This window comes from Peromyscus maniculatus, chromosome 1 (assembly GCF_049852395.1).
Source record: "Peromyscus maniculatus bairdii isolate BWxNUB_F1_BW_parent chromosome 1, HU_Pman_BW_mat_3.1, whole genome shotgun sequence".
In the NCBI taxonomy this organism is placed as follows: Eukaryota; Metazoa; Chordata; class Mammalia; order Rodentia; family Cricetidae; genus Peromyscus; species Peromyscus maniculatus.
Window position 1 is genome coordinate 162753076 of NC_134852.1, and position 16357 is coordinate 162769432.

At 44.6% G+C, this 16357-nt stretch overlaps 1 protein-coding gene across 2 annotated transcripts in view; it reads left to right on the top strand.

Annotated features, from left to right (window-relative positions):
* Cyb561a3 (cytochrome b561 family member A3) overlaps positions 1–16357 on the top strand; it is a 50050-nt gene that overhangs the window by 12062 nt on the left and 21631 nt on the right. The window lies entirely within an intron of this gene.

A 16357-nucleotide genomic window follows, 5' to 3' on the forward strand; every position in this document is an offset into this window, starting at 1 on the left:
TGCTTGCGATGGCATGGGTATGCTCACACACACACATACACACACACACACACCATGTACTCACCCACAGTATCCATGCACACACATGAAATAAGTAAATGTGATTAAAAACAAATTGGAGCTTCCTAAGGGGAAAGGGGCTGGTGACTTCGGGGGCGGGGGGGGGGGGGGGGGGGAGAATGCAGCTGCCCGGAGGTCCCCATAAGTGACCCTTAATAAATCATTTTATTCAAGATGAACTTGAGGGCCAAAAGTGATGGCGCATGACTTTAATCTCAGCCCTCAGGAAGCAGGGACAGGCAGATCTCTGTGAGTTCGAGGCCAGCCTAGTCTACATATCGGGTTCTGGGGTAGCCAGAGCTACAGTAGAGAGACCCTGGCTAAAACAAGAAAGATGAACTTGAATGAATTATTCTTGGAGTTGATGGGGCAGATGTTATTCTACATAGAAAAGTCTCACAGCACAGAGCCTCAACACTGACACCGTGTGCTGCTTTCCTTGCTGAGGACCTGACTTTCCTCAGTTCTCATTTCCTGTCTGGCCAAATAAAGACTTCAGCACTTACAGTGCAAGAGCCTCAAAAGCAAAATGCCTCTTTAGCCCTCTCCTCTCCGTCATGGTGTCCCCCAAGGCAGGCCACTGGAACTATAATTCTCTTCCCTAAGACAGATCACAGAAATTGGGACTCTTTTTCCCCAAAGCCAGCCATAAATCAAAAAAACAGCAACAACAAACCCCATTCTTCTCACCACCCCCTAGCCTTTCCTTGTAACAGCTGGTCGTGAAATGAAGACCTTTGTTCCAGAGAGGCCTTGCTCCACAGCCGGAGGAAGGAATGCGGTCATGGAGAGGCTCAGCATGAGCAGACGGGCCTTGCTGGGCTTCTGCCCCAGGCTGTTTCTGTCACTCAGACCCTTCCTGTCCAATCACATTTCTTCATGCCACCTGTTCTGTTGCAAAACAGCAAAAATTGATAGCACATCAGGGACAGTGGGTCTCCAACCCAAAGGCTCTCATGTCCCATAAAACCCTGGTCTGGTGAATTTGCAATGCATTACTTTGGTTAATGTGTCTTTTGTCACAAAAGTGCAAGCCAAGACCCTTTAGGATAGAACAGAAAGGGGTCCTCCTGTTTTCTCTCCCTCTGCAGCTAATTCTATTTTCTTGTATCTGAAAATGTGTTTCCGCTTCATTCTCGGGGCCTGTTCCTGGTGAACAAGGAATTCTGAGTGCTCCATCTCTCTCGGGCTGTTAGAGCTGTTGTGGGCTTACTTCTGGCCTGTGAGCTTCCGAGAGCCAGCTGGTTGCAAGTCCCCTGTATGTGCTGCATGGCTTTTGCTCTCAGGGTTGGGCTGTGGTGAGCAAGGGCAGAGCCTTAGCATACGCAAGGCCCTGGGTTAGAGCTCTGCCCCAAACCCAAGCAACTAAGCAGCACATTTGCTCTCACCTTTAGTTACAGTATGACTGTGAGACACCTAGATAGAGGCCTTTTTCTTTTCTCTCACTGTGCATCCCTGGCTGGTCTAGAATACCAGGCTGGCCTTGAGCTCACAGAGATCCACTTACCTCTGCCCCCTGAGTGCTGGGATTAAAGATGAGTACAAATATGCCTGACTAGATATGGACTTTAAAATACTGTCAGTGTGGGCTTATTTGGTATTTCAAATATGTACATGTCTCTTACCAAATCTGGGGACTATGTGACTGTCATTTATTTAAATATTCCTGTCTGCTCGTTTCTTTCTCTTTGCCTCCCAAGCTCTAATTATATTTGTTAGACAGTCTGATACTATCTAACTAGTTCCCAAAACTGGGCTGTCCTATTTCTCTTCTGTCTGTTCTTTGGTTTGGATCATTTCTGTTGTCTGTCTTCCAGGTCACTAGACTGTTAAATCAGTCAGAGGTAGAATAGAAAGAAAAGGCTGAGGGGACATGGGAATGGAAAGAAGCCCTTTACACACACACACACACACACACACACACACACACACACACACACACACACACACACACCCTCACCCGGTGGAGACGGTTGGCATGCTGGGCTTGTCTGTAAAGCTAGCATCCAGGAGGCAGAGACTGGAGGATTGGCAGTTTAAGGGCAGCCTAGGGGCAGCAAGACGACCCTGTGGGCAAAGGCTCTTTTCATCAAGACTAATGACCTGAGTTTGATCCCTGGGACCCAAATGATTAAAGAAGAAAACCAACTCCCCAAGTTGTACTCTGCCCTTCATATGTATTCCATGATATGTACGCAGCTCCCCCCAAACATACAAATAAATAAATGTGAGCTAGGGAGCTGGCTCAGTGATTAAGAGCACTTGTTGCCTTTGTAGAGGACTTGGGTTCAGTCCCTAGCACCCACATGGTGTAATTCCAGCCCCAGGGGATCTAATGCTCTCTTCTGATCTCCTTTGGGACCAGGCACAAATATAATGCACATTCATACTTGCAGGCAAAACACTCATACACATAAATCTATTTTTTTAAAGAGTTCAAGGTCATCCTCACCAACATAGTGAGTTTGAGCCTGAACTGCACTACCTGAGACTTTGTCTCAAAATAATAGAAAATAAAATATGATTGTGAAAGCCCCAGAAGACAGAGAGAGAAAGGGAGACAGAAAAGATGTAAATGAACATGCTGCCTTTTCTGAGAGATATTGCAAAGAAGAGTGTTAAAAAAAAGTAAATGAAGGCAGAGATCTCTGTGAGTTCAAGGCCAGCCTGGTCTACATATGGAGTTCCAGGACAGCCAGAGCTACATAGAGATATCCTATCTTTAAAAAAAAAGTAGCCAGGTGGCGGTGGTACATGCCTTTAATTCCAGCACTTGGGAGACAGAGGCAGGCAGGTCTCTGAGTTCTAGGCCAGCCTGGTCTACAAAGTGAGTTCCAGGACAGCCAGAGCTGTTACACAAAGAAACCCTGTCTTGAAGTGGGGGGGGGGGGAAAGGTGGGGAAAAAAAAAGGTAAGTAAATGTAGCTCAGTGGTAGCATGCTGGCCTACCATGCAGGAAGCCACTAGTTCAGTTCCCAACACCACATAAAAGCAGATGTGTTGTCCAACATCTATAATCCCAGCACTTGGGAGGTGAAGCAAGAGGATCAGAAGAAGCTCAGTGTCATCCTGGGGCCATCGTAGGGCACTAAGACCCTGTGTCCTAAGAGAAAAAGAAATATAATTTTTCAGCCATTATAACTTTTATTCCAGGATTTCAAGAATCGTTCACTGTTCTCTGTAGAGGTTGCCTGTCTTTTTCTCCACTGAGAACATGCTTTCACCAAAGCTTTACCGTCTTCCTTAATTCCAGTATCTGAACTGAATCAGCCTACATGGCAGCAGTTTTAAGTGCTAGATTCTAAGTCCTATGGCTTCTGTTATTTCTCTCCCAAAAGTGATGTTTCTTTTACCAAATAATTAGCTTGTTTGGGTAACAGCATAAATCATACTTAGGTCTCCTACTTTTCCATTTCTTTCATTTTACGGTGCTGGGGGTAGAACCCAGGGCTTTGCACATGCCAGCTCTGGTTCAGAGCTACACCTCTGCTCAGATCTCCATACCCTCGTCCCTATTTTTTTCTGTTTGTTCGCTTTGCTTTGGTTTTTAAGACAGGGTCTTACTTTGTAGCCCTGGCTGCCTGGAACTCACTATGTAGACCAGGTTGGTCTTGAACTCACAGAGATCTGCCTGGCTCTGCCTCTCAAGTACTTGGATTAAAGGCCACCATTAGCTCTCAGGCTGCCCAAATATCCAGAAATAAGCTCAAACTGGATTATAGGAAGATTTCTGGTGCTTAGATAAAAACCAGCTTTTCTCGGGAACTTGTGAAGCTGGTTCACATCTGCCAAAGGGATTCTGAGCCATCTCCCCAGTCTTCCAAATTGTATTAGATGTATACAAACTTAGTGTCTCCAGATGTATACAAACTTAGTGTCTCCAGATGTATACAAACTTAGTGTCTCCAGATGGTTTCCACTCCTGCTCCTTCCTCTACTAGACAAGATGAGAACTAGTCATCTTAACCCAACCAGGATGGAAGCTACACTGCAAGATCATCTCCGAAACTATGGTTCTGAAGATTGAACCAAGGGCCTCATGCATGCTTGTGCTTGGCAAGCACTCTGCCACTGAGTTATTCCCTAGCCCACCACTGCAGTCTTGACATGCCTCACTCCATGTTTCCTCTCGTTCCCAGTAAGGAGACCTGATCCTTCGCCCTCCACCTGATGGGTGTTGGAATCTAATTATCAGCACCATCAACCTAAACCCTTGCTCTGCTTTTCAGAGTTTGAGGCCCCCTCCCCTTTGCCTCTGGTCTCACTCTAGTCTTAGAATTTAGAAATATCTCATAACTTATTTGTTATGTTTCAGGGCTCCTCGGGTCCCCAGTTCTGTCCCTTTGTCCCTCCGTGTTCTGAGGCCACTCAGTTCAACTGGCTTGTTTGGTGACCAGGTGCATTCTTGGATTCCTAGCCTCTTGCTCAAACTCATAACAGCAAACAAGCGCCAGGAAAAAGGTTCTGCAATTGTTGGCTTACTTTTCTGTGATTAGCCCTACTCTGCGGTAGTAGGTTCTGTTCCATCCCATCCGACGTCAGCAGTGGTTGGGAACACGCATACACACAGTCTATATGTGTATGTTACTGTAGTTGTTAGGGTCACAGTCTGGGCTCTGGCAATCCCAACAAGCTGCAGTGGGGCGTCCATCCTCAATACACCAATAAAAGAGACAGTTAATAATGAAAAAAAGACAAAGGAAATTCATTCAATGTGGCTATATAGACAAAAGGAGCAAATAAACAGGTCTAGTGATTCCCCTGCCAAAAGGCCATCTTCTAGGTCCTACATGAAGTTTAGGTTTAAAGAGAGGACAAGAGTGTGTATGACTAAGCAGTCCTTATCAAGATATGGTCCTGCCCACCACTGAATCACCATTGCTTCTGATCCAGTCTGTCCTACAAAGTGAAGTGTGCAAAATCTTTTTAGGGGGAGGCATTTTTTTTCTGTCTGGTGCCAGGACTACAGACTGCCCCCCCCAGCATAGGATTCCTAGGAAAATTTAATATTTTGGGGCCTATTGTTTTAATAGTCTGATAACCAAAGGAAAGGGCACAAGTGTCTGTTTGGACTACCTTATCTCCTTCCAGGGTGTGTGTGTGTGTGTGTGTTTGTGTTTGTGTGTGTGTGTGTGTGTGTGTGTGTGTGTGTGTGTGTGTGTGTGTGTTAAGGGGTGGGTGCTCTGATGGAATCCAGGGCTTGTCCTGGCTGAGACACTGCACCACTGAGCTCCTGCCATCTCTCTCTGAGACTGTTGAGAAAGTGATATTTGTGTCTTTTATCTAGTTTTTCTAGTTCTTGGCTGGAGTATCCTAGCCAGCTAGAAGCAACTCCATTCTACTAAAAGTAGGACTAGATAAACATTTTTTTTTTTTTTTTTGAGAAAAGGAATCTTATATTCCAGGCTGGCTTCCAACTGTATAGCGGAGGATGGCCTTGAACCTTCTGGTCCTTCTGTTTACACCTCCAGAGTGCCCGGATTACAGACAGGAGCCCACTGTACCACTGTACCCAATTTATGCAGGGCTGGGGGTCAAACAAGGGGCTTTGTGGATGTTAGACAGGCACTGTCCTCCAGTACACCCCCAGACTGGGATGCTGTAGTCTCTTGTTGGACTACAGTAACAGCTTGTTTCTTTTCTTTCTTTCTTTCTTTCTTTCTTTTTTTCTTTTGTTGTGGTGGTTTTGTTTTGAGATAAGGTTTCTCTGTGTAACTGCCCTGACTGTCCTGGAACTTGTTCTGTAGACCAGGCTAGCCTCAAACTCACAGAGATCCACCTGTCTCTGCCTCCTGAGTGGTGGAATTAAAGGTGTGTGCCACCACCGCCCGGCAGCCTGTTTCTTAAAAGCATTAAACCTTTATTTATTTGTTTGTTTGTTTGTTTTTTCTTATTTATTTATTTTCTTATTTATTTATCTATCTATTTAATCTATTTATTTATTTAATGGGGGAGAGTAATGGGGTGAAGGAGGGGAGGACAGTTGTGGGAGTTAGGTCTCTCCTTCTACAAGGTAGGTCCTGGAGATCTGTTCTAACTCGGGGCCTCAGGTTTGGGTGCAGGCACCTTTGCCTGGTGAGCCATCTTGCTGGCCTGGTTGCTTGTTACTTAAAGGCTCCATGGCTCCACTTAGCTCTTATCTGTCCCGGAGCTTGTCATCTTATCTTTCTGAGTTGTCTAGCAGGTACTGGCTTGGAGAGTTGATGTAACCTTTTTGTTGTTGCTGCTGTCTTTGTCTTTGGTGACATCCTGCACCCCAGCACTGGGGATTGAACACAGGACCCTTTTGCATGTGAGTCACATGCTGTGCTACAGAGCTATGCCCCAGGCCCTACTGATGTTGCAATTCCTTCAGAAATACTTAATAGAAGTCAGGCAAATAGCTGACTCCATATGTTTAGTATAAAGGGCACAACTCAGAAGCTGGGTGTGTTGACTCACAGACAAGAGCCCAGGACTCAGGAAGCCAAGGCTGGGAAATCACCATGAGCAGGAAGCCAGCCTGAGCTGCACAGTGAGTTCCAAGCTAGCTTGGCCTACAGAGACCTTTTCACAAAACACAACAAAACACAACACAACTCAGAAGGTAAGGACTGGAGTGAGGCTCGTCCACTCTCTCTCCAGGTGGGGGCACTGCCCTCATAGTACCTGGATGTGTTTTCCATTCAGTCACTCTAAACTGTCCTTTAGGGCTTCTGAGGTGGTTCCTCCACATGTGCATGGCTGAATAATTATTGGTGGTTAGGGACTGGCTTAGTCTTCAGCACTCCTTCCTCCCTGGAGGTCTGGGTGGGGCTGATAGCTCCAATCCTGTAATCACAGGATTTCCCCAAGCAGCCAGTCCCACCAAGTGAAGCAGTCCAGGGGCCTCAGACATCTTCAGCTCATAACATCCAAAATGACACCACTTTGGATATTTTAAGGGTTTCAGGAATTAAGTATCAGGAAATAAGGGCAGAGACCAAATATATTTTATAGACCTCCCACATCAAAAGTACCTATAAAATATGCATAGTGTCAAGGATTTGAAATAAATGACTGGGGTAGCTTTATAGCAATTTTTTCCTTGTAAAATGTTTCTGATCCAAGCTGGAGAGATGACTCAACGATTAAGAGCACTGGCTGCTCTTCCAGAGGACCTGGGTTCAATTCCCAGCACCCACTTGGCAGCTCGCAACTGTCTATAACTCCAGTGCCAGGTAATCCGACACCCTCACACAGACAAATGTGTACATAAAAGAAAAAAATTTTCTGATCATTATTATCTTGTCTATTAGAAGGCTATAAATAAAGCCTACAGTATGGTGGCACATGCCTGTCATCACAATGTAGCAGGCTTTTTCTGTACCACCAGCTCCCAAATAATGACACGAGAGATTAATTATGAAAGCTCAGCCTATAGCTTAGGCTTGTCCCACTAGCTCTTATAAGTCAAATCAAACCATTTATATTAATCTATGTTTTGCCTCATGGCTTTTTGCCTTTGTTCCATCTTGCACCTCATGTTTCCCTTCCTTGTTGTCTGGTGTATCTCCCACGCCTAGATTCATCTCCTCTTCCTCTCTCTCTGCTCAGAAGTCCTGCATTACATTTTTTAATAAAGAGCAGAATCACCAATAGCTAGGCAGGACTTCTTAAATGAGCTACACAGATACAATACCTTAAACAAGAGTAGGAACATATATACAGTGTAACAAAATAATCTTAAATTTGATTCAATTTACAAAAATCCATACCAATGTAAAATATTTGAGACTGGCGGTTGTTTGAAAGTAGACTCAACAATCCACCCTCTTATCCCATCATTTCTTTACTCTATCCCCCCTTTTCCTCTTCAGAAAGAGATCCCTGAATCTAATCTCCTTTGTTTAGTTTTTTTCCCCCTGACCATTACCAATAAAAACTTATAACTAACCCCCCTAAATGATGACAAACCTCCATAACCCACTGAATGACCAAAAACCACCCACTCACCTCTTGGGAATGTTGGCATTGTGTTTTCTAGACTGGGGATGAGGACATCTTTAGAGGATTCTGAGAAAATTGGGATAATGGTCAAGTCCTGGGAAAGCTAGGTATAACATTTATTGTCCAGTCTCTGTGCAAGGGGAAAGTGCAAGGCTTCTCTGCAGTCCTGGCTAGAATAGTCTGTGAGTCTGGACCATCTTAGCCAGCAGCCTTGAAGCTGTTCTGGATGCAGAACTCTGAGGAAACTGCAACAGAGGCACTCTGAGAGGCTGGATCACCTGGGCTACCCATTTTCATTCATTGGTGTCTGGTCCCCTTGCTCTGTCTTGCAGGTTTTCTAGGTGTATTTCTTTATATCTGTAGTCAAGATTTTCAGGGTTCTCCCCTGAAATATGATTCTCTTTAACCTTGGATGAATCCACAGTCTTGTTTTCTGTGGAAACAAAAACATAACGTTTCCCCAACACAATACATTTTTGAATTCCATTTTAAAGCTAAGGCATTCTTAAAGTATCTAGGCTAGTTTAATTCAGCAGTTCCTCTTACAATTCCATGTCTCTCAGCAGTTGTCATTCACTCATCAGCAATCACAAAATTTAAGTCAACAAGACACCATATAGGATCCAGACTCTCTGTGTATTCTCCATCTTTATGTGGCTTATCCCTTTTATATTATTTATTCTCTCTTTAAAGACTTTATCTTATTATTTATAAACTATTTATTTTTTGTTTTCCTATCCTTCTTTAAAATTTTAAGTATTTATATTTTATATATGAGTGCTCTTCATATATACCTGCATGCCAGAAGAGGGCATCAAATCCTATTATAGATGGTTGTGAGCAGTATTTATTTATTTATTTATTTATTTATTTATTTATTTATTTATTTATTTAAATTGATCTTTTTATTTATTTACTTATTTTATTGTGCATTGGTGTTTTGCCTGTGTAAATGTGTTGGTTCCCTGGAACCGGAGTTACAAACAGTCACGAGCTGCCATGTGGGTACTGGGAACTGAACCTGGGTCCTCTGGAAGAACAATCAGTGCTCTTAACCACTAGGCCATCTCTCCAGCCCCTTTATTTTTAATGATGGTCTATACCCATTTTCTTTCCTTTTTTTAAGACTACACACAGTTTTTAGACACACTGTAACTTACTTAGAGTTGTTTCTGTGTGGATCTGTCTTTACTGAGCACCTGCAGCATTCTTTAACCACATGAGACAAATCTTAAACTGCTGTGTCAGCCGCTACATGGCTCAGCTTAAGACATGATGCTGGCAGTGGGCTCCAGCCTGCAGGCAGGGGTCAGTAGCCACATCTCTGTATGCCACTGAGCCTACCCAAGAGACTGTGGTTGTGTTTGAAGCTGTGTTTGACTCTGTGTTCTGAACTTTTTTTTTTCTTTTTTTAAGCTTTCTCAGGCCTTATATGGATATTCATGGCTCTAATTCGGTGCCATGTGTAGCAGGCTTTTTCTGTATTGCCAGTTCCCAAATAATGACACAGAGACTTATTATTTATTATGAAAGCCCAGCCTATAGCTAGGCTTGTCCCACTAGCTCTTATAACTTAAATTAAACATTTAATCGACATTTGCCTCCTGGCTTTTTACCTCTGTTCCATCTTGCACCTCACGTTTCCCCTCCTTGTCCTCTGGCGTATCTCCTGTGCCTAGATTAATCTCCTCTTCCTCTCTCTCTGCCCAGAAGTCCTGCCTAACCTCTTCCTGCCCAGCTATTGGCCATTCAGTTCTTATTAAACCAAACCAGAAGACGCTTTGGCATCTTTATAGTGTACAAAAAGATTATTCCACAACATCACAACATTCAGGAGGCTGAGGCAGGGAGATCTTGAGTTCCAGGCCAGTCTGTGCAACACATAAAAATCTATCTTTAACAAAAGGAGAAGGGGTTACATAAAGAGATACAGATTGTCAAGGAGGTCAGGAACAAGAAACTCAAGCAGCTTGGGGATAGTAATGGAGATTGTGGCATATTCCTTTTTATGCATTTTGCAGGGCTCAGGATGGAATCCAGTGTCTCACACATTAGTCACATTTTACCACTGAGCTGTATTTTTCAACCTTTAAAATATGTATGTATTCATGCATGCATGTATTTATTGAGACAGGGTCTTGCTATACTGACTAGACTGCCTCTGCCTTCCAAGTGGCTGGGATTACAGATGTGTGCCACTGGGTTAAATGTTTTTATAGCTTGAATGCTGTATTGTGTGAATACCTAAATATGTTTTAGGCTAGGGGCTAGTCAGGCCATGCCCACTGCAACAGCCTCTTTCTCACAGATGCTCTGAAGGAAACTGAAGCTGAAACTGTTTAACAGATGCCCCAGGTGCCCGGATTCTGGGAGAAGAGCAGGTGTTATAATTCAATCTGACTTTCCCAAGGAAGTCTGGAGGCTCAGGCTGCCAGGCTTGGAGTCATCATTGTGATGACTTTAACTGATGTGCTTCTCCTCTCTACTGCTCCCACATTCTCGAGGGAAGGTCACACATTCCTTCCCCACCCGACCCATGCTGGGGAATCGGGGACAGTCTGGCTGCAGGCCTGTGCTGTGGAGTGGACTACTCACCAACTCTGTGTCATAAACTGCTCCTTCCTCTGAAATCTGTACGAAGGGAATCCCACTCTGTCACATGGGCCTGAGTGCTCCTCAGAGCCTTCTCTGTGCTGCCATCTGTCCGTCTGCCCATGGTATTAATAACTCTTCTATACTCCCCAATCTCCTGAGACATAGAGCTGAGTCCTCAACTAGTGAACAGTGTAGATAAAGACCCTGCCTCAGAGCCTGTCTCTATGGAACCAGACCTTTCTCCCTCTGTCAGTCACCATTTCCCATCTTACCACCATGGAAGCAGATGTACACACTAGCACACAGCAGAGTCACGGGGCCATCAGGTTTTTAAACATCGTGAGAAGCAGGTAATTAGTTGTACTCACTTGCTGTAAAGACAACAGGAAACAAGGGAGCTGATTCATTTCAGGACAAAGAAAACTATCTATCAATAAGAGACTGTGATGAGCAAAGAGATTATAACATTTCTGTAAAAGCTTGTTACCAGAGCCATTGAGAGTTAAAGCCTGGGCTCTGGTAGTCCCAACAAAGTAGGCTGTGTGTCCTGTTCCCAATATGCAAAATAAAGAAACCAGTAATGGGGCTGAAGGGATGGCTCAGTAGTTAAGAGCTCTGACTGCTCCTCCAGAGGATCTGGTTCAATTTTCAGCACCTACACGGTGGTTCACAACGGTCCATAACTTCATTTCCAGTGGCTCTGATACTCTCTTCTGGCTTCTGTGAACATTGCACACACATGGTGCTCAGACATATGTGCAGGCAAAACACTCATATACATAAAATAAATTCTCAAAAACAACAACAAAAGAAACCAATAATAACAAAAAGCAGAGATATATTTGTCTTAGTCAATGTTCTATTGCTGTGAAGAGAACTATGAACAAGACAACTCTCATAAAAGAAAGTATTTTATACTCTCTTACAGGAGCTTACTCACAGTTTCAGAGGTTTAGTCCATTGTCATGGCAGGGAGCATGGCGGCACACAGGCCGACATGATGCTGGAGAGGTAGCTGAGAGTTCTACATCTGGATCCACAGGCAGCAGGAGAAAAGAGGGCCTGGCTTGGGCCTCTGAAACCTCAAAGCCCACCCCCAGTGACACACTTCTTCCAGCAAGGCCACACCTACCCCAAAAGGACACACCCACCTTCTAGTCCTTTCAAATAATGCCACTCCCTAAGCATGCATATGAGCCTATGGGGGTCATTCTTACTCAGGCCTCCACAATATTTAATGTGACCCACACTGAGAAGAGCAATAATAACGGGGTCCAGTGACACCCAAGGCTGAGTTGAGGTTTTAGTTTAAACAGAGGGCAAGAAGTATGCCTAGCCAGTCCTGGTCAAAGTGTGGTCTGGTCCGTCATTCTCTCTGTTCCAGTCTGTCTTTCAAGGTTGTTTGACAAGTTGTCAAAACTGCTGAAATCTCTTCCCGGAAGGCAAGTGCCTTCTCTTGATTCAGTCCTTCTCTTCCCTCTGCATGAGATTCCTGAGGACATTTTAATTCTTCAGGATCCATTGTTTCAATGGCCCATGGGAAGGAACTGTCTCTCTTTAGAGCATCTCCTCTCCTGCCAGGAGAGCTACAAACTTTATGAAAAGATTCAAAACCAGGCTATTTGCTCATCTCATCTCTTTCTTTCCCTCACACAGAGGTATGATGAATGCAGCTGGTAGTAGCTTTGTTAGCATTAAAGATCATTTGGTCCAATTGGATGATTCAAGGCCATCACCTTACACACTGTATCTGAATGCTCTGTGTCAGGCTGAGAACCAATATTTACCAGACCGGGACCCTATTGAGTCTTACTACATCATTCAGTGTGGCCTGAAAGTCACTATGTAGACTGTGCTGGCCTTGAACTCACAGTAATCCTCCTGTCTCAGTCTTTCCCAACCCCTGGTGCACAAGTGTGCACCATCATGCTCATCTGACATGGGAAGATTAAAGAGGGAGAGATGTGGGTGAGTTCTCAGACTTCCCTACTGGAGGTGCAAGAGTGGTGGTTCTTTTATACAGTTAAGGGAGCTGCTTGGCTTTATCTCTTGTGCCATTTGTGTGTGGTTCGTGTCTACAGAGCTAAGTAGACATCTCACCATCTTGTGAGTGGTAAGTTTTACATCAGGTTATCTTTCTTGAGACTGGACTTTTAGGGTAAGGCCATGGGTCACTGGGTGTTAAGCTCTAGATGTTTCTGTGAAGGCATTACAAGACCCGGATCAGGCTCCAAGTAGTTAGATAGGGTTTATTGTTATGGCAATTTCATTTTTATTTCTGGCATTTGTCTGCACATTCTGCCTATTTATCTATTAGATTTTGTTTATTTTGTGTGAGTGTGTGAAAAGGGGTGGGGAAAGTGTGCCTCTGCCTCGGTGCTTATGTGAAGGTCACAGGACAGCTTTTGGGGATCAGTTCTCTCCTTCTGACCTTTTTTTAACGTGTGTGCCTGTGTGAATTTATGTGCTATGTGCCTGTGGAGGCCAGAGAGCTCTCCCTGGAGCTGGAGTACAGACAGATGTGTGAGCCCCCTGATGTGGGTGCCAGGAACCATGCCCCAGTCCTCTGGAAGAGTACTTTTCTTTTCTTTTTGGTTGGTTTTTTGAGACAGTGTTTCTCTGTGTAACAGCCCTAGCTGTCCTGGAACTAGCTCTGTAGACCAGGCTGGCCTTGAACTCAGAGATCCGCCTGCCTCTGCCTCCTGAGTGCTGGGATTAAACGCATGAATCACCACCGCCCAGCCCTGAGTATTTGTTCTTAAGCACTTAGCCAGATCTCCACATTGTTCTGAAGGCAGGATCTCCTGTTACTTCTGCCATTGAACTTTTGATAAAAGCTGCAGTGTGACTCTCCTGTCTCTGCTTCCCATCCCCCATACTGGTTCTGGAATTATAGAACTCATTTGGCTAGATGGCTGTTTTTCCAGAGGACCCAGGTTAGATTCCCTGCATACACATGGTAGTTTACAACTGTCTGTCACTCCAGTTCCAGGGAATCTGACACCCTCTCCTGGTTTCTGTGAGCAACAAGCATGCACATGGTGCACATACAGGCAAAATAAAGTGAAATAACTAATTATTTTTAATTAAAAATTAAAAATTGTATTTTTATGTATACGGGTGTTTTGGTGAACATATGTCTGTGCACCACTTGAGTGTGTGGTGTCTGTGAAGGCTGGAAGAAGGCACTGGATCCCCTGGAACTTGAGAGACAGACACTGGTTGTGAGCCACCATGTGGGTGTTGAGAATTGAACCTGTTCCTCTGCAAGAGCACCAAGTGCTCTAACTGCTGAGCCATCTCTCCAATGCCCTTACCTGGCTTTTTATGTGGATTCCAGGGATTTAACTCAGGTCCCCAGACTTGTATAGCAAGCACTTTACCCACTGAACCACCTTCCAAGGCCCTTTTTTTTTTTTTGTGGGGGGAGGAAGATTGCCTGATGCCCAAGCTAGTCTCAAACCTAAAACAGAAGTTAACAAACTTTGGCCTTACACCAAATCCAGCCTATTTTTGTTTAGTTCTTAAGGAAAGTTTGGGCATTTTTTAAGTGACTTTTGACATTTTTGTAACCATCTCAGAGGAGAGGAAATTTTTGTTTTGTTTTTGTTTTTTGAGACAGGGTTTCTCTGAGTTGCCCTGGCTGTCAAGGAACTAGCTCTGCAGACCAGGCTGGCCTCAAACTCAGAGATCTGCCTGCCTCTGCCTCCCGAGTGCTGGGATTAGAGGTGTGCTCAGGAGAGTAATTTTAGAGGCATTTGTGCTTTCAGACCATTCAAACAATGGAACCCAAAGAATCAAACTTCCCCCAGAAATCTCGTGCAGAGGGAAGGGAAGGGCTGAAGCCTGGAGCCACACAGAGGAGGCATTTGCCTCCCAGGAAGAGACTTCACACAGCTCGGCCTACTTGCCAGACTCCCTTCCTGGCAGGACAACTAGAGCAAGACAAGGATGGGTCATTGACGGGCAGGACACACCTTGACCAGGACTACTCTCTTATATACACTTCTGGCTCTCTATTTAAACTTAAAAAATATTTAATTATGTGTGTGGGTGTGTGGATGTGCCTTCGGAGGCCAGAAGTGCTGGGTCCCTCTGGAGCTAGGATAACATGCAGTTGTGAGTGGGGAACAGAATTTAGGTCCTCTGGAAAAACAGCATGTCCTCTTACTGCTGAGCCATCTTGCCATTCATTTCTATTTAAACTTAAATGCCATGTCCAATATCCTTTTCTTCTTCTTTTTTTTTTTTTTTTTTTTTTTTTGTTGTTGTTGTTGTTCAAGACAAGGTTTCTCTATGTAACAGTCCTGGAACTTGATTTGTAGACCAGGCTTGCCTCGAACTCAGAGCTCTGCCTGCCTCTCCCTCCCAACTGCTAGAATTAAAGGCTTGTGCTACCACTGCCCAGCTTATGTGTAGCCCAGGATGGCCTAGGACTCATGATCCTCCTGCCTCTGCTTGCTTCAGCAAATCCTGCCGGTATGCACCACCACAAGTGGCCATGTCCAATATGCTGAAGATGGACTTTGGGGGTTACTAAACCCCCTTTATTTGTCCTCTTTCAATGTGACTACATTCAATAATCTCATCTTTGCTTTTCACTATTACTTATCTTCTAAATTGGTGTACTGAGGATGGATGGCTGAGCCTAGATTGCTTATCAGAGCTGCTAGGGCCCAGGCTTCTACCCTCAAAATTTTGGTAAAATTTTTATATGAAAAAAAAAATCAAGAAGAGTATTTTGTGACATCTGCAAATAATAAAAAACCTGAAAGTTCAGTGTACACACTCGGTTTTCTAGAACACAGCTCTTTTTATTCAGGTACTGTAGCATCTGTGGCTTCTTTCCTGTTCCAGTGTCACAGTCCAGTGGTCCTTAGCATCAGTATTTACTGCAGTTCAGTGGTCCTCAGCATCAGTATTTACTGCAGTTCAGTGGTCCTCAGCATCAGTATTTGCTACAGTCCAGTGGTCCTCAGCATCAGTATTTGCTACAGTCCAGTGGTCCTCAGCATCAGTATTTGCTACAGTCCAGTGGTCCTCAGCATCAGTATTTGCTCCCTGGCCTTTCCAATGTGTTAGCCCTTGTGCTTCAACCTTCTGTATGTTCCTCACAGCTATGAGGCGTATTCTGAGTGGTTAACAGTTTCTTCTTTGTCCTTTCCTGTATTCATGCTCCCTTTGGGTACTGAGGATCAAACCCAGGGCCTTGCACATGCTATGTTCATGCTCTAGCACTGAGCCACACTCCCAGGCCTTTCCAAACCTTCCGCCTTCAAACTTTGTGCTGCTTCCTACTTTGACCTTGTTTTAGGCCACATGACTTGCTTTTACCAATGGGAATTGAAACAAAGGCCTGACCTGTGAATGCAATGGGACATGTTCTCTCTTGCTCCTAGGCCACCATCATGTCCACAGAACCAGGGTAGTCTGCTGATGGATGAGTCATAAGATGACCCACAGCCCAGTAGACTGTTATTCCTCCTGAGGTCATCATAGGTTAGCCAAGTTAAAGGTCCAAGATTATCATGGCTGACCACAAACAGACTTGAGCAGTCCCAGCTGCAATCACCCTGACCAGCCCAGATCAGCTGAACCCACCAGGTGCCCCCCAACTGCACAAGGATGTATGCTACTGAGTTTGAGGATGGTTGGTTACATGTTACTCTAGCAACAGAAAGCAGCATACAGCCAGGCAGTGGTGGCGCACGCCTTTAAACCCAGCACTTGGGAG